Consider the following 19,208-nt stretch of genomic DNA (forward strand, 5'->3'; position numbering starts at 1 on the left):
ATGTCATCCACAGGGGACATTCTGCAAAGGTGACACATTTTGAACATTGTTGTAGAACTATTTTGTGTGGTAGTTTCCTTTCAGGAAAGTTGGGATTTTACCAAAATAAAGCCATCTTTGGGAAGATCAGAATTTTGGTAATTGAGGTGGGGGTCCGGGAGGGACAACCGTGAAATGCGTGGTACTTCTGTCTAGAGCTTGTTGATGGGAGAAGTAGGAACCAAGTGAGATAAATGGTTCCATTGCTTGCCAGGTATAGTGTTACAGTAATGCCAACATATACATACATAGTTCCATATATAGTAGTGTGCTTACTATATGGAGAACAGTAGGTGAGAGACTAATGAGGTCGCTACATCTGTGAGTGCAGAAGTGTGTCCTTTGCCTGAAGCAGTGCTTAATTTGAGCTGGTGGGTTTCGGTGCTCAGCACCAGCACTTAATTGTCAACACCATTACTTATGACAGACTGCCACATGATGTCACTGTCTATTTTAGAGATGAGCACACCAACAAGTGTTTAATAATTCAGTATACATTAAAAATGACTAATACCTGCCACCCAAGCCATTCTTAAAGCTTTTATGGTGTGAAATAGTCTGAGTTGTCACACTTATGGTAGTGTGATGGTTAGTAGTTGTGTTGGTGCTGTCATTGTCAGCGCTGGCAGTGGCAAGGGGTGGAGCAAGCTGCAGTGGAATCCCGATAAAGCCCCCGGCACTTATATTTTTTGCAAAGTAAGTTGCTATGTGGGTGTGATCCCATGAATGCAAACTCACAACTCTCCACCCGGACATTCTGCCACGAGTTTTCTGACCAACTGTAAGTAGAATTTATACTTACAAAAGTCCTAATTTACCAGTGTGTAACTTACATTTCTTTCATAAATCCAGCATTGTTTATATTAAGCATGCAGAAAATCATGAGTGTCTACTATGCATGAATGATATAGACAAGTACTGCACAACGTATGCATCATATAATTTTGTGTGAAAGGGGGGGAGTTCAAGTGGAGTACATGTGAAAACAAGGAGCTAAGGCATGTGAAGGGAGTGTTCGAGGACCAGGAACTTCCCTTGGTACCAACAACAAAGTACTAGACCCTAGAAACGTTCACATAAGTTTGGAAATTCACTGAACAGTAGTTATGAGAGCACCTTACTTACACATACAAAAGTATTGGTAAGGCCAATTGGTCACGCTTTAATCATGTACCAAAGCATGTAAACACAGGTATTCATAAATGCTGCTTTCATGAGTTAGATGCAGAAATGTTTATTGCATCAAATCTAAACCTATTGGCTTTCTTGGTGCTGGGAATAAAGTAGCAAAAATGATTGTTTTCTGTGGAGAATGTATATTGAACATAAAAATCTTAATGTGGCAAACAGTGTGATGATTTACTGTACTTTTCAGGTGTGAAATAGCCCCTCTTGCATTCAAATGCAAGTTCTTCCTGGAAGGTGCATTGGTACATCAAATAACTAACACCATGACGGGAAAAGTAATATCTCTCCAGATGGAGCCAAAGCCCCTTCTATGTATATTCTAAATAATTTCTAACAATATACCTCGCAGACAGATGTGCTGTCAAGCCAGACATAAAATGTGGGGTTTGGAGCACCAGTCTATTTGGAATTCACAAGATGTGTGTATGGAAGGGTGCATACTTGGCTACAAGAGTTTACTGGCGAAAAGAAGAATGCAAGAATCGTTTAAAAAGTTTGATTTCCTAAACCTCAGGAGATACAATAATCAGTGGTGTGTAAACTATTCACCCCTCTGGCTACAGAAATTGGAGTAAGTATATGTTCATGTTAATGCAAAAAATTCAGTGGTAATGTACGCATTCTTTTCACTTGTTCATATAATTTGGCTTCAGTTCGAAAACTTAAATGTTGGGAGCTCCATTGAAGATAATGGAATGCTCCGGGCTTCTAATGGCGGGTAGAAGCCTGACGCTGCAACATTCCAATGTTTGTTCACAGCTGTGAACAAAGGCATCATAGAGTCCGAGGGGATTTCAACGCCGTCGAGCTCCGTGAGGCCTTTGTTTTATAATTTAGAACATTCTGCCCTCTAGGAGCGGAATATTCTAAAAGCCTTAGAGCACTTCCTAGCAGGATATTCAGCCATTAAAGGCCCGCTCTCTTGTTAAAGGCCTGTATAGCCCGCTACGGCGGGCTATAAGGCTATATTGTACCAGGTTTTCCACAGCAATTGATCTGCAACAGAAAAATCCAAAAATGGGAAATGTGAACAGCCCATGTGCATTGAGGTGATTGCCTTGGGAACGACCACTGACACCTTTTCACCGTAACCATCCATTCTGACAATGTCCCCTGTTACAGGCCGTTCAACTGTGATCCAATGTCTTCAATTTCTGTGGACAGTTTCACAGTCTCTACCTCTAGAAGACAATTCCAAACAGTGATAGATTTGAAAGTGCTTCTCCCTATAACATCTCAGTGCTTATTCTCATCACCTTCTCACTGCTCAGCCTTGACTTCCGGGTGGACCAGTCCATGCTTAGCAAACTCCATGTGACTTTCCTCATTGGTGATAGGCTGGTCTTTGCTGATGATGTTGCTGTCAAGAAAAATGAGGCCTTAGTCTTAAAACCGAGCTCACTAATTTTTATTGTTATTTTCAATACTATAAGTAGGACATTTTTCAACTTTCTGATTTTATGTTTTACTAAGCCAAGTTTAACCCATTGTATCATTGGACTGTGTAGAATGCCCAAGACTATGAAAAGTCAGCAATACCCTAAGAAGTAATGCTCATGTCCAATTATATGTCAGTCTTTCATTTATGAAAAGTTCTCCTTTTTTCCAGATCCCATAATTTCAAGGCAAAGAAGCACATTGGATTTCTGCTAGCATTAAATGTTTAACATTTTGAAATAGTGTCTGAACACCAGTTTTTGTCAGTAGAGACATTTATGTTCTCATTCTGAACTAGTTGTATCAGCACATTTCTCCTAAATGATGTCCTAGTGAGAGAATTCCCTGCACTCGAGACAGATTTTATGCCAATAAATTGTTTTTGTTGCTTATTTTCACATTTTGTTCCATTAAACGAGGCACTGTGCATACTTCGGTAGATTTGTGCGCTATTTTTAAGCATTGTGCCACACCTGCACAAAATGAAGAGGAGTCTAGAATCGAAGGTAAAAAAACGTGAAGTTTTGGTGATTTATGCTAATCGCGTGAGATCCCAGAATTGTGCTTTAAAATCTGACATCTTCAGTTTGTTACATTCACATAACCTCTATTATGTATATCCTATAGAACAAAAATCTGTAATTAATGTACAGGAATGAGAGGCTCCATATCGGTGAACCCTATACATGTGAAAAGGTAAATGGTCCCCATGATCAGTTTGTAAAAAAAAGTTTAAATGGATAGACCATAGATTCTGACAATATCCGATGTACCCCAATAGGATCAACTATACCCCAGAGTTGAAGACGTGATCTGAGAGTCCTAAAAACACCCATTTGGATGCTTTGCCCTACACCTAAGGGGTAAGAATGTGTTTGAATGTAATAATCCATATGTGAGCGAGTGTTCTATAGAATACACACAAGGCCCCCTAGATATTTCCACACCGAAATGGAAACGGAGGGACTAGATACACAAAGATGTACTATTGTAATGAGGTGTATAAACTGCTGAGTGAGACTACAAGTATAGAAAAGTATATGAGAACTCTAGTATCATGTATATGCAAAGAGAATTAGACAAACTCCACCAGTGGGTAAACAGACAAAGAACTGAATACCTGTAACAACAAGAACAAGATGTAAGAGACAAACTGAACAGGATATATAATTATCTGTAGTAAGATGAGAAGAGCCTCAGATCATGTTAACACCACTAAACCTGTGCAAATATAGTGATACCTTGCTTTTCTCCCGTATATCCACAGAGAGGGTGTTAAGCACTATTTACCGAATTCGGTGACCCCAAATACAGAAGTCCTGAAGAAGGTGCTACAGTATCATTTGTGCCGCACCGAAACGCGTCGACGCATTTTCTCATATGTAGAATCCAGCTAGGGTCCAGTGAGCAACTGATATACATGTATAAATGTTACTGTTGTTATCACTTTTGTAAGAACTCAAGACCTTTGGATCCAGAGATCAGCAGTGGCAAAAATATCAATAGGCCACAGTGAATATAGGGGGTTGTTTTCAAATATGTTTTCCAAAATTTTCTTCTATGTGTCATTTTTGATTTGATGAAATATTTGTCTATAGCATTTATCTGTGCATGATTCTCTTGCTTTCAATTTTAAGTCGAATTTGGTTGTATATGTAATGAATTGTTATGATCAATTGTGTTATTCTACTTTTTTCAAAGAATTTTTCTTTGAAATTTTAACCTGTTATTTTGTGCCAACTTATTTATGTATATGTTTTTATTTAAATTAGACTGTGAACGTTCCAATTCTGGTATGGAAATTAACATTTAATTAATACAGTGTACTGAATTAGTTTTTCTTGTTCGAGTCTGAGGGCTTAGACAGATGGGCATGAAAGTAGAACAAGACCATATGTGAGTGTGCACCCAGGGATTCCTTACTGAAGGAATGAAAGCTTACAGCTGTTTGTACTGGGTGTCTTTCTACAGGTGTGTCTTATATTTCCCCTGAAAGTCCTAATATCCTCCGGCATTATCTACGTGGCACCTAATCCAGAAGGCCACCAAACACTCCAGTGAGCCCGGCAAAGCCCAGATGGCTGCTGGCGAAAAAAAGGAACCCAACATGTCACTTACAGCTGTTCCTCGGATGGCATATAGGGTGGGACAAATCTCCCTCTTGACTAAGGCATTAATAGATGGCTAAAGGACGATGGTTCTATTACAGTGTAGTTGTTGGGTCAGAACATGGCTGCATGTCAAAGTTAAGGTTTACCAGCTCCATGTTAAAAAGAGAACACTTTCTTGCAACCAACCCATGTGTGTGGGATGCTGTGTAAATTAGTACTTGAAAGAAGAGTCCAGTGTGACATGAAGTCATGGGTGTGTGACACAAGCCTCCCCAACCAGCCAGATCCATCAGGAAAGTGCAGGACGGAAGGCCTGTGACACCTGCCAACCGGTGGGACTGGGGTCACGGCTCCTTCATGGTGGAGACACAGCCAGCATAGTACTGCCCCCCTCCAAAGTGCATTACCCCACCTTGGGAGTACTTGGAAACTGACCATGAAACCCACATCTGATACTTCAAAGTTTGGAGAAAGCCCACAAGTGCTGCAGACCGCCTGATTGGTTGGGCGTCTCTTCGTTAAACGCTGCCACTGGCCTGCCTGCCTACTGCTGCTCCGGTGTTTCAATCTGAACCCAGCACTTTAAAGGCTCCCACCAGCTTCATCCGCGTGGTCCTTCAAGAAGGAAAAGCCTTGCGCTGCATCCCTCTAGGTTGGGATCCCTTGGCCCTGAAGCTTTCTGTTCACAAGAAGAGTCCCCGGCCAGCTTGAGTAGACAAAGGTGCAACACAGGTCCCCAGAGGTCCTCCAGAGAGCGCCCCCCGGAGATGAAGAGAGCCGCCGCAAACTGCAGGGGAGCTTCCCTAGAGGTGGAGACATGTCTGGTTCACAAGATCATTGGGGATATTTGTACCATCCAGTGGTTCTTTGGTCTTATCCTAGCATCCTCTGGCCTCTGTCCAGCATGACGTGAGCTCGGGCCTCCCACTAGCCTATCACATTCAATGTAACAGAATCTGTGGTTTCAAAGCAGGGACTGAATGCGGCGCAGGGACGGCCCACATTTAAGGGGGTACACATTTAAACTACGTCTATGAATATCTGCGGTCCAGCATGGGGCGGGCCTGGGCCTCCCGCCAGCCTATCACACTCAATGCAAAGATCTGTGGTTTCAAAGCAAGGCCAGAAGACGGTGTAGGGGTGGGGGCACGCTTCAGGGGGCGCACCCAGCCTAAGGCCTATCAATATCTATGATATATGGGGGAGCCTGGGCCCCTCCCCACATTTTACGTTGCAATGATAGTGCTTGCAACTTTTTTTTTTTTACAAATAATGGCATGCTAGTTATCATTATTTCTAACCCACTTGCTTTAGCCGAACCTGGAATAATTCCCGCCCAATGTAATGTCTCTTCTAGACGCCGGTTCTTGGAAGGACATGCAACGAATTCTAAATCTTTTTTCGAGACTGAAACTATGGAGAGGACATGTGTAAAACCCCCCAACACTCCCCCAGAAACTGAACAAGAGGAACCCCTCTTAGCGCAGCTCATGAGGCGACATGAGCGGGGACCCTTTCTGGTGCATCCCAAAAGCTGCTCCCTGGATCACTGCTGGGGGCGACCCCCTCCATCCCTCCTCTCTGGAACCCCTTCCCCACCCCCCCCCCCCCCCCCCTGCCCCGCCCCCTGCAATCAGCTCCAGCCAGGACTCCCACCAATCTACAGGGACGACACGTTTCATCACCAGCTTGAGCTGAATTTTAATCAAAGGCCCTTAAATGCCAGTGAACAAATCCATATGCTCTGTGGATTGCTGTTATATTTCGCCTGCAGCCAAGTTCTGCTCAGACAAACGTTTATTATTTTGAGAAAAGCAAACGATTGCCAGAATAAAGGACGGGATAAATTACACCCCTCCACACGCAGCTGGCATTACTGGCCAATCCGAAGCTCTCAAAAGAGGTTCCATGTGCCAAAAGGTTACTATATAAAGTAGCCCCAGTTGTATTAAATCAAAGAGAAATCAGGCTGGTAAAATATATTTGACGAATTCAGGCATTGCCATTAGGAACCACAGCAGAAGTCCAACGGGCTGCTTTCCGTGTAGAGGTCCCTGCCTAAGCGGTTGAGGGCAGAAGTGTTCTTCCTGCTGTGATTTTTGCCCCTATGCTGTTCACTTTAGTAATCTGTTGGTTTCCTTTTAAGACGATGGACCTGGGTGTCTTTGACTTTTGCAATCAATGTTCAGCTATTGCTAATGGACCACAAACTTTATAAATAAATAAATAAAATAAATGTGAACCACCACTGCATCCATCTTCTTCAGAGTTTCCAATTCTCATCTGTAACTTTACTTGGGTCTGTGTGGGGGGAGCGATGTCTTCTACAACTCTCCCATGGATGTGCAACAAGTTATTGTCTCTCACAACTTTTCTCTGGGCGTGCCCAAGTATGATGGTTTCATCCACCTTCCCCTGATCAGACTCCAGCACAGGCCTCTTTTGCACGCCGGAAGGAGGTGTGCAGAGCACAGATAGAGGGAGGTTGCACTACCATGTGAGATGTTAATCCCAAGTGCATTGATCCTGTTGTCTTTCACACAGTGCTTAATTTGAGCCAGTGGTTTCTGATGCTTGGAACCGGCACTTCATTGTCAACACCAGCACTTATGACAACCTGCCACATGGTAGCGCTGTTTGTTTAATCTTGTGATGAGCACAACAACAGTTGTTTAATAATTCAATATAATTTAAAACGACCTTCGACCCACAGCTATAAAAAAAATACCTTGGGCGGCAGGCATTACTCATTTTAATGTATTATAAGTCTGAAATGTTACACTTGTAGGCGTGTGAAGGTTAGCTGCGTTGGTAGTCATTGGCAGTGCTGGCATGGGCATTGGGCAGCAGCAGTCTCTGCAAGTAAGAGCAGTGGGGCGGGGGGATTTTATACAGATGACGACGAGGGAAAATTAATTATATAATTATTTATTTCATTCTCCCTCTTGGTCGTCTGTCGAATCCCCCCCAATCCGGCCCCGCTGCCCCACAGCTCTTACCTGCACGGGTCGCTCTTAGCATTGGGGAGTGGAAACTGCAGTGGCCTATTGACAAGGGCCCTGGCACTTATCTTTTTACAAATTAAGCACTGCTTTCACAGGCCCAAAACCCTACCACCTCAAGACATTCGGCTCACACGTAGCATTGTACATCATAGGGGCCCTCAGGACCAGAGGTTTAGTGGAGTGTCGCATTTCTCCACAAATATGTGTTGGACCTCACGGTCAAAGGCTCGAATCCCAGCAGGTCAATTGAGCATTTAGTGCATTCTGGGTTGATAAAAAGGATACAGTTGAGTTTGCAAGGAGGAAGAAGGAAAGAGCTGAATTTATATACTGTACGTTGCTTGTGTTCCGATGTATTGAAGGAGTCTGTAGTCCTGGATTAGTGCATCAAATTTCTTTATTTTCTTTTATTTTTTTCTCTTTTTTTTATTGAATTCAGTGGGATTCTTTAGTAAGAATCACAAATTAAGGAAAACAGCCAACACGTGTTTCGCCCCCTTTTTTGTGCGGGCCTGGTGGCTTTCTCAAGGCATTAGGAGTAGATGCAAATGATATCTCTGCTGGAAGGGAAATGGCTTAAGCAAATTCTGTGCTCAGCAAAGTGGTCAAATCGCAATACAAAGCTGTGTAAGGCGCCCACTTCAATGATGTGCAAAAAGATCATTTGCTGTCATTCCAAGTTAGTGCAACGCGGCACGAGGAAAAGCTAGGAGACGGTCCCGTAGTAGTCCGAAATTATTTTTGAAAAATCAAATTAAAGAAATTTGATGGACTAATCCAGGACTACAGACTCCTTCAATACATCAGGATACAAACAGCGTACTGTATATCCATTCAGCCCTGTCTTTCTTCCGCTTTGTGAAACATGTTCTAATGGGGTAGGGGTTTCCAGTTTTTAAAGGCCATCTGACGGCTTTGATTATACCCATTGGCCAAGGATGGGCCTTTCCTGGGACATTCACCCCAGTTCTTCTCATGAACCCTTGAGCTTGGTAACAATAATCCTCTGCTATTCAGCATCAAGACGACCCCAAGGGTGAAATTCTGCTTTACAAAAATACCTTAAGCTTTTATTACTCTGTTCAAAGAAGCAGGAATTAGGAGTCATCGGGTGCGTCAGAGAACGTTGCTTGCAGCAAAAATCAGCATTTTTACAAAACATCACGTTTCTTTACGCTATTCTAGCCCCTGAAGCTCACTTCCTCCTCCTTACCTAATGAACTGCAGGATGAGGTCATGTATGTGGCAGTGTATGAGATTCCCCGCCTCGACCGGGTACCACCAAGGACAGCACCAATAAACAGTCAATAAACTACAACCAATGGCTAACAAAGCGATGGCCAGAGCAGGCAGACCCATGGAGCAAAGGTGACTTCTAAGTACAGGCAATGCAACACGGGTGCATAAGTAAGGGAGTGAGGGGGGTCTCCGATTGCCCATCGAAGCATCTAATGTACCCCCTCCCGCCCCTTCCCCTAACCCCCACCCTCTCCTGCTCAGGAAAAGGCGGGGGTGCCAAAAGGCGTCTTGGCCTACAGAGCAAGCAGTGAGTGCCAGAAGGCCCCTTCATGCAGCGTAGGTTGCCGAAAATCCTTGCCCAGGCCTTGACTGCAACCAGCATTTGGGTGACGTAAGAATCTTCTCAGCCTATCCGCAGGCGCAGCGTCATGTGCTATGTAAGAGTAGATGATCGCCGTGCGCGTGCGCAGTGGGGCGCAGGCGATGCTGCCCGGCCTTGTGCTCAGGGAGTGCAGGCATCGCACAGATGGGAGGGGCCGCTGATTCCTGTCGGCAACCGCTCATGCCTGGCTGTTCCCCCTTGATAAGTCAATTAATCAATCAATCTTTGCTGACGGGCTGTCAGAGGGCCTGCCGCTCCATCCCGGCGCTGAAGGTGACTCCGCAGAGCCCGCAGCGCTCTTCGGCGCTGCCTGATTACTAAGCAGACATCTGCTTGGAGTTCCACGGGGGGATGGATGCTGGGGGTGCCGTCTAAGGGGCAGCCTGCTCTATTGTCATTTTACCAGCGTGAATTTATACAGCGCCGAGAAACGCGCCATCAGCTGCAGGGTGAAGGGACAGTAGGCTTATCAGTTCTGCGCCATATTAGAAATTTCTCTTATTTCCTATCCACAAAGTCATAATGGTCGAGGCGTGTCCTATGGGGCCGGGTTAAGAGTGCTCCAAAATGTTAAAAACAAACAAACATTGCTTTAAATATTTTAATACATAAATGTTGCAAGTGCTGGTAGCATGGTTTCCAGAGTGTGTTACAAGAGCTGTTGGCAGCTAGCCCATGCTCGCCCGGCCTTTGAGGAAATATTCACCTGCAATATTAATCAGTTCTTCACGTATTATCAAGAAGACAGAAGTACATACAAGCTGCTGGATGTCCAGTTAGCTGGACAGATCCACTAGGGCCGGCTTCAGTGCTGGTGGCGCCCAGCGCAACAATCATTTTTGGCGCCCCCAGACCCTATGACCGCCTCCTCGGATTTTCTCCCTACCACAGAGCAAAAGTGCCCCTCATCTCTCCAATCATAAGTTATTGCTAAATACACCGCCCCCTCCACAGGTCAGCGCCCAGTGCGGCGGCACCAGTCGCACTGCCCTGAGATCCATTTGGTAGTGACAGCCATGAATGTGGCAAAGTAGGCCAACATTCATTCTCCTGTGCGCTTCCTGACTCTTGAAGTCCAGTCTGGGTCACCAGGTCACGGCTTTCTGAGGAGATTTAGGGATCGAAGAGTGGTCTGACAGGTAGAGGTTTCCCACATCCACCCATATGCTTTAATATAAACTGCGAAAAAGAAGGCCAAAGGTGAGCTCCATGACGCAAAGGATTTGGAGAAAATGGCCGCCATTAAAAAGGTGCATCACAGGCTAACAGCAATTGTCCATCAGAATGGACAGTAACGCTGGCCTGCAAGATGAAGTGGAGTCCTGGCAGTGAACCCCTTCGTAAAGTGGCTTCAAGTCATTAAACACTACACATGTCCACTGTGGCGATTACAATATTTCCTCTGCATCGAAAGAAATAGCAAATAGGTACATGTGCTATGGAGGAAACAGACAGACTACCCTCTCCTTACTTCCTTCCATAAATGCTGAATCCATGTCCCATTTTAAAAGCCATGGGGCTAGGACGACAAGTCAGGCAGGGTAGGGAGAGCGGAGGCACGCTGTACTCCATTTAATTCCATATATTTCAGGAGGTTCTAATGTACAATTATATGGTTCTTGATACAAGGATATTTCCAATGGATCTGGTAGCAGGATTTACCGGCCAGAGCCGAAAGGGAGGGAAATCTGGTGACATTTTTAATTTTCTTTTTCTCTAACAGGCTACTTAGAACTGGAATTACTGATTTCCCCCTGTAATTCCTCCTTTTCAGAGCGATTTTTGAGTTTTTCTTGTAACCCCCATTTACTCCGCCACCCCGAGTTGCCAACACCCCCGGTATCGGTAACTAAAGGTGCCCTACTTAATGGGGCAGTCGTACTTGAAGACTTTTTGGGCACAAGAGCTGCAATTTTGTAGAAGTTGGGGAGTTTTCAACATGCGCCACCACCACCAGAAATATCCTTAAGGATAAACCACTTGGAAATCACATCCAAATAACTAAAAGAGAAGCAAAGCCTATTTATTGCCGCAATTGAAAACATGTCTGAGAAATAAACAGGAAATGGCTGTGGTGTGTCTCACCATTGACGGCAGCCACTTCCGGTGTGGTTTGAAGATGGCAGAGAAAATAAGCAATACTTGGCAAGGGTAATTTGTACATCACATCTGTTCCAGGTTAAGACAGTCAGGGGCATTTTCAAAAACTGCTGGGAGGTGTGAAGTATTATGATCATACCACTGGGAAAGATCAAGAAAGTTGTAAAGCAATGGGGACAAAAAAAAATCTCGTAGCCAGGTTACAGGACAGTGGCGTAGCTAGCCCTTTGGTCGCCTGTGGGCGAGATCAGAGGGGTGCTGGCGAGATTCTTTCGATTGCCACTTTGCGACGGCCGCAATGTAGAGCAGGGGGGAGGCGACCGACCCCAAAACTAAGGCTGCGTGGGGCAGACCGCCTCCTACACCACTGTTACAGGATATGTTTTCTACTCCAAAGATATTCCAGAATGTTCCAACTCAGAAGCTATATCCATAGGACTCGGGATGTCAGGTGCGGAATTAGTAACTAATGGGCCTGCGTGGGATGAGATAGAGAGGATGTGGCCTAATGACTAGAGCGGTCGACCTCAAAGCTGGGGAATTGGGTTCGAGTTTCGGCAGGGCCACACAACAGTCTGCGATACTGGGAAAATCATCTTAGGGCCAGATGTGCGACCCACCAATTTGCGAGTCCCAAATTGTGTTGCATTTGCGACTCGCAATTTGCGACTCACAAATTGGGATGCACAACAGTGTCTGAGACACTGTTTGTGATTCCCAATGGGGTCGCAAATTGAATGCTTTATGCATATTAATGAGGCTGTCGCAATTTGGCGACCCAATTGGGCATGGCTGGCACTCCCAGGGATGGTGGCCTGCCTGGGTCAGTGGACCACCATATCTGGGACTGCTTTTAAATAAAGCAGTTTTTTTGGTTTTAAAGGCATCCTGCTTTCTCACTGCGAATGGTCGCATCATCCGGCGACTACCCGTGTTGAAAAAATCTTCCTGGGTGCAGTCCTACCACCCAAAAATCATGTTAGGGGACGACAATTCTCGCTTGCCAATTTTCTGTTGGCAAGCTACACGCAAGAGAAAACTCTGCCACGCAGAGGTTGGCGGAGTTTTGCTGGAACTCCAAGAAACCTCTGCAAACTCCGCAAGAGGAGTGTAATTTGTCGCCCACCTCTATTAAGAACCCTGGGATGGAAGAACAGGGTTCAGCAGGGTTCAAAAATGCCAGATGTGTTTCTGCGAATCCAGGCACACCCTGTAAAAATCTGAAATGAATGTTTCCATAATTTCACACGATTAAGAAATGTTTTCCAAATGACAGAACTCCGCTGTAGAGCTTGCAGCAGATCTATACATTTAAGAAGGGGCTGCATTTTTCCTTGTGGGTTTTCCTACTTTAGTAGCTATTCGTGATCCACACAGCATGTTGCATGTATAGTTCTCCGCTACCGGTTGGGATGTGGTTTATATATACAAAATCTAATATTGAATTTCAACTGGTATACATATCTTCAGGCCAGTACTGTTTCCATTTGTATTGTATTATTTTGTATTACTTTCAGTTTGTAGTATTATCATTTATTTTATTGATTTGCACTTTGATTTTACCACTCTGCATTTTTTTATTGATGTGAATCATCACCAATCATAAGCAAATATGTATCTTTTTGTCTTTTTTGTACACTGCCTGTTTTCTGAAAACTAATAAAATCCTTTGAAATAAAAACAAAAATCTAAATAAGGCATTTGATGACAACGCAAGGAGTTGGAAGGGTAAAAGGGTGCAGGAAAGGATTGCAGTTTAAAGGGTAAGTCATCTTAGTCAGCGAAGCAGAGTTAAAACCACAATGTAGAAACTTTCAGACTGTTGGTGATTGAACCTTTCTCAGACCGTGGGTAGCTCCTCGCAGATAATTTCGGCGCTTTTCTCCTGCAGGTTGATATTTAAAGTGAGTTGTTCAGTAAAAATAAGCACAACGAGCTTCGTTGGAGGCGATCCGTGCGCAGATGCGGGCACAGCACCGTGTGTGCCACTTAAAAAGCACTTGCCTCTGCGTTTCTTGCTCTTGGGGGAGCGCCACGATGCGGTGGCAGCGATGCGAAGGGGAGGGGAGGGGTGGGGGACTGTCGTCGACATCAGTCTCCCTGGTGGTGAGCAATCAGGGTAACCAAGATAACACAGTGATGGTATCTGGGTAACCAGTCCCAGCGGCAATGATCCTGTGGTCTGCAGATCTGTGCTGAGAGCCTAGCCAGATCTACATTTACTACATTTTAAAACCGCTGCATGCCAGTACATTACGAACTGAGCGCCGGTGTAAACAGCTGTACAGGTGGCAACAAGGGTGCCTTGCAAACGCGTTAACAAGAAGTAAGGACTAGGGGTGGGCGGAAGTCGCGGAAGGGACTTACGTGGAGAGGCAGGGAGATTGAACCAATCTCTGTGACTCTCCACATAGTTCCGTTACGCAATGCCCACCCGCCGCCCACAGTGTTAAATTACATTTAAAAGCCTAAAATAACATTTAAAATAAAACTTACCTCATCAGCGGCGCATCCGTGTCCATCGCGCCTTCTTCTGGGAACTTCGCATGTTCGGGAGCCCGTGCATGTGCATTCCTCGCCAGGAATGCGCTTGTGCAGGCTCCCGCGCATGCGCAGTTCTCAGAAGAAGGCGCTATGGACACAGATGCGCCGGCAATAAGATAAGTTTTATTTAAATGTTATTTTAAGGTTTTTTAATTTAATTTAATACTGCGGGCGGGAGGCGGGTAGGAGGCGGGTGGCCAACTTCCGTTACGCCCCCGAGTATGTGGAGATTTGCCTCATTTCTCCACCTACATTGCGAAAGGCGGAAGGGGCAAATCTCCGCACATTCCGTGGGAGGAAAGGAGATGTCAGCCCATCCCTAGTAAGGACAGACCATACACTAACACAGTCACATAACTTTGGTGCAGAAGCAACCACAACGAAAAGCCAACTGGGGGTTGCAAGAGCACCCCCAACAGTCGTGAGGCACTTCCTCAGGCTGAAAGCGACAGTGCCCTGTTATCACTTAGGATGGTTGGCAGCCTGAACAAGTGGGCGTGACCTGGCATTACTCTGTGCAATAGCAACACTTTTTGTGGGCTATGGTCAATCTGCAGATTTGAACAAAAACATTGTTGTTTCTAGCTCAAACCGACCAAAAGGTATTAAGAATAAGTCGCGAAGTTGCGCCGCAGCCCCATTTTCTCAGAGAAAAATGGGTTGCATTAAAAAAATTGAAAAAAATGTTTGCAAACTTCTTTTTAGATGAGGCTGTGGTTCATGGGACCACTGTCCATGCCTGAACAATTTTGGGCAACATTCACAGAAAGCCGAGTCTCTTTGGGACCCCTTTCCATTTGCTAATGGGTCACCACTGCTTTTATGTAGTCTTTAAAATATACACATTTTGCAACTTAATTTCGGTCGCAAAACATTAATACATTCCATTGTGAATCTATTTGGAAGGGACGCCCTAAACACGCCCTGTTCAAATCGAGAATCAATATGTATTGGCAACCCAAACAGTGATTCAGTAACATGTTACCAAACCACAGTTTATGTTTTATAGCTACCAAAAGGCCATTTTGAGATCTCACAGGCCTTGGTTTTATGAATCGAAGCCTTTGCTTCGAAAAATTCCTTCGTGCATTTGGTTCTTGCTTATTTCGATGCAACAACTTGTCATAAAGCTACAAAGTGAAAGCATCAGGAGTGTATTACAAAACAGTGTCAGAGTATGGCATGTTAAGTCAACAGAGTGGTCAGATCCACAACCTTTATGCTGGCATGGCCCGATATCATGTAAAGCCTGCTATGGCGGTCTGTAAGGCTATATTAGAACGTTATAATGTTGGGAGCTCCATTAAAGACAATGGTGTAGCTCCGGGATTATAATGGCTGGGCTAAGCCCCACACTTCAACATTCCAACGTTGGTCTTCATGTTTCTCATTTATTTGTTATTTATTTATTTCAGAGTTTTCTATAGCGCTGGCAAGACTCAAGTGTATCAGAGAGTTTTACAGACAATTGATTGTTAGACATTATTAAAGGCAGTTTTGGGTAAACATAGGATACTAATGGCTCTGAATCTAGTAACAATCAACTACCCATCTGTCTGGAGAGAGTGGTGAGGTGGATGTCCAACAGCTGTCTTAAGCTGAATGGGGGGAAAACGGAGCTCATTTTGCTCGGAGATCCAGGTATCCACTCGCCTCTGATACATTGGCCCAAATGTATGGGAGATCCTTCTGTCACCAAATCCGCAATAAAAAACCTTGGTATTTGGCTGGAGGATTCCCTAACACTGGACTGTCAATCCAGGAAGCTTTCAGGGATATGTTTTTCCCTGCTCAAAATGGTAAGGAAAATCATTAATGTAATCCCTGAGCAGCTGAGGAAAATGGTGAAGCCATCCCTCCTCCTCTCACGTTTGCACTACGGAAACTCCCTCTATCTGGGTTCACCTAAATATGTTATTAGGAGGCTGCAAGTGGTACAGAATGCGGCCACAAGACTCTTGTTAAAGATCCCCAAACGCATCTCTGATAGGGAAGCACTTAAACAGCTTCACTGGCTACCCCTTGAGGCTAGAGTTACGTTTAAAGCTCTTTGCATCGCTTGTAAAGCTATTAACAATTCTGGGCCGGAAAAACGGAGGAGCCTGATATCAAGGTACGTTCCTTCTAGACACCTCAGATCCGGCCAGCAACAGCTCCTCAGAACTACCTGAGAAAAAAGAGCCAGATGGGAAGGTCGATCTTTCACCCATCTGGGACCTACGTGTGGAATGCCCTCCCACTAGAAATTCGTGCTGCCCCAAACAAATTAGCTTTCAGGAAGAATTTGAAAACCTGGCTTTTCCCACAATAATTAGGCATTGGCTCAGCTTGCTCGCTGTCAGAGCTCTTTTAGCACTGGGAAGCCCTTGGGCAGCCACACGCTCTATACATACAATAAATAGAAATAGAATACAAAGCAACAATTTCTTTGAAGTCTATTGGATACAGATAACAAGTTATAGAATAGAGCCTTTATGAAGGCAGATCCCGTTTGTATTTAGAAAATTCTGCCCTCAGTGGGTGGAATGCTCTAATAGACTTATCGCCTTTATGTTTTGGGCTATACTGGTTGGTAATGGCCCTCTCCCTTGTTATATGCTCTCGACTGCGGGCTCAGCCTATAACTCGGCATAAGGGCCTTTAACAACCGGAATAGCCCTCTGCAGCGGGTTCCAAGGCCCTGGCACACTTAGTACAGGCCAGAAGCATGGCCAGATTCACTGGGCTAATAAAAGGCTTAATCCATCTCTTAATATATATAACCAAAATATCTAGACCAGTTGTACATTTTATGTCCCCATGACTCACACATTATTCATCAGACTCCTGCGGTCTCATAATATGCTTTTTATGCAGTGCCTGAGGGTCAATTATCCAGTATAATATGCCCCTTGAAACGTTTTAACAAATCTACTTTCTGCTGTTCCAGGAAGGCAAGGGAATGCAAAAAGAAATTCTTGGCAAGAAAGCTTCCTGTTTATAGAGTATCTGAAGCGACACGATGGGAAGGGGAGAAGGGACCACATTGTGTAAAGGGACACGTGACAGAAGGTAAGGAAAGAGGAAGAGGTGTGGCGCAGCGGTTAGGGCGACTGACTCCGGAATCTGGGGATCACGGTTCGAATACCAGCGGCAGATTAGTCCAGCATCATGTGACTCTGGGCAATAGCTTGCTTAATCTTCCCGACGGCCCCCAGCGCCTAGAGACTCTTACGGTGCGCTTTACAAACGTGGATTATTATAAGGCGCATGGAAGCGGCCCCCAGCGCCTAGAGACCGTTACGATGCGCTTTACAAATGTGGATTATTATTATTATAAGGCGCATGGAAGCAAAAATCAACAATTTTCTTTTGACTCGGAATGCTCAACACCAGGATAGAGATGAACAAAACTCTGGACTGTAATTGTTTCGTAAAGAAAACCTCTATTTATGCATAGTTTATTTGTGTAAGGATTGTGTTCACAGGGTTCTTATTCATCTTAGGTGTCAGTTGCAAGAGCAGACAAGAGCTTTCATTCTGATGCAACTCGTCTGCCACTGCCGATGAGAGCAGGTGCTGCCCTGAGTAGACAGGAGCAGAAGAACAATGTGCAGAAATTGCTCACAAGGGCTCGTGGATGAGAAATGGTGTACCCAATGGAGAAAAACAGGCATTTACTGAAAACTGGATAAAAATATAGAAACTGAGAACTTGTTTGCACGTAAATTCCTGCATCGTTGGTAGCTGCGCCCAAGAAGAACATGATTCTGATTTCCTAACACAGTTACTTCCTGATTGGAAATTTAGAAAATTGGGTTATGGAATTTTATGCAATCTCATGTTGTGACGTCATGTCATGTTATGCTATATCTTGTTGTATCAACTTGTCATGCCATACCATGATGGCACGTCATGATACGTCATGTTGTGTCATCATGTCATGCTATGCTGACATTTTGTGCTGTCATGTTATGCTATGTCATGTCATATCATCATGTCATGCTGTGTCATGTTGTGTCGTCATGTCATGCTGTCATGTTGTGTCGTCATGTCATGCTATGCTATGTCATTTCGTATCGTCATGTTATGCTAAGCATGTCGTTTTGTGTTATGCTATGCTTCTGTCATGTAATATAAAGTCACGATATGCCATGTCATTACATGCTGTAATGTCATCCTATTTCATGTTGTGTCCTCATGTCATGTCATGCTGTGCCATTTTGTGTGCCATGTTATGCTATGTAATGTTGTGTTGTGTCATGCTATGTTCTGCTAACTCTTGTCCTCATGCCGTGCTTGTGCTATGTCATGGTATGTTGTGTCAAGCTTTGCTACGTCATGCAGTGATGAGTCATGCCATGTAATGTCACATTACGTTGCAGTGGCGGTTGACATCTACGGGGAGGGTGGGCAGGCATGTGCGCAAATATTAATATTAAAAATAAAACATACCTGAACCGACATCGACCGCTCCAGACCTCTTCTAAGGAAGTGGAAGCTGCAGTTCAGGCACCAATCCTGGCGCTGCCCTCATGCTGTGAGAGCAGTTCTCTGATTGGAGGGAGCGGTCTCACACTGTGCTCATAAGGCAGCTGGGTTGGAGGTTTCAAACTGGGCATGCCTGGATGGCCGTCGGCAAGACGGCCAGCCAAAGGGACATGCGCACTTTGAAAAGTGCGCAATCAGCTCACCAGCCCCACTACTGCTGTCATTCATCCTCAGCCCCGCCCCTGTCCTGACGATCGGTTCAGGGTGGGAATATGAAATATAAATGGTAATTAATTTCCATTTTATTGTTTTATCTTTGGGGGTAATTTAAATAGGGCGACGCCTCTCCGCTCCAATGGAGGAGCCGTCCCTGTTACGCTGCGTTACGTTACATTATGTTATGCCATTTTACACAGCGATCCTCCACCAAGCGGGTCTGTTAACCTTAAGAACGGGCAAAAAGTAAGAAATGCGTCCTAGAATTGGGAGTATTGATTCAAAGAGATTGTTTTAAAAACGTTTTTCAAAGATTGACCGATTCAAGTTTCAGTCGGTCCAGTGAGAGTTCCAGAAGGCAGGGGCGATAACCGAGAAGGGGCAGCCGCCAAGGGGCACTCCCCCGAAGCAGGGAGCTCTCATGGGGAGGGAGGGAGAGAAGCAGGATGGTCTGGAGAGGGTTCCACCTAATGATGC

General features: G+C 44.8%; 1 protein-coding gene and 1 long non-coding RNA gene across 4 annotated transcripts in view; both read right to left on the reverse strand.

Annotated features, from left to right (window-relative positions):
• RBMS3 (RNA binding motif single stranded interacting protein 3) overlaps positions 1-19,208 on the reverse strand; it is a 1,376,050-nt gene that overhangs the window by 1,094,816 nt on the left and 262,026 nt on the right. The window lies entirely within an intron of this gene.
• On the reverse strand, positions 1,189-14,043 carry LOC147689310 (uncharacterized). The gene is made up of 2 exons (XR_015300724.1): positions 13,998-14,043; positions 1,189-2,587 (listed from the first exon to the last, which is right to left on the reverse strand). It is a non-coding gene; the product is annotated as an uncharacterized LOC147689310 (long non-coding RNA).

This window comes from Lissotriton vulgaris, chromosome 10 (genome assembly GCF_964263255.1).
Source record: "Lissotriton vulgaris chromosome 10, aLisVul1.2, whole genome shotgun sequence".
Lineage (NCBI taxonomy): Eukaryota > Metazoa > Chordata > Amphibia > Caudata > Salamandridae > Lissotriton > Lissotriton vulgaris.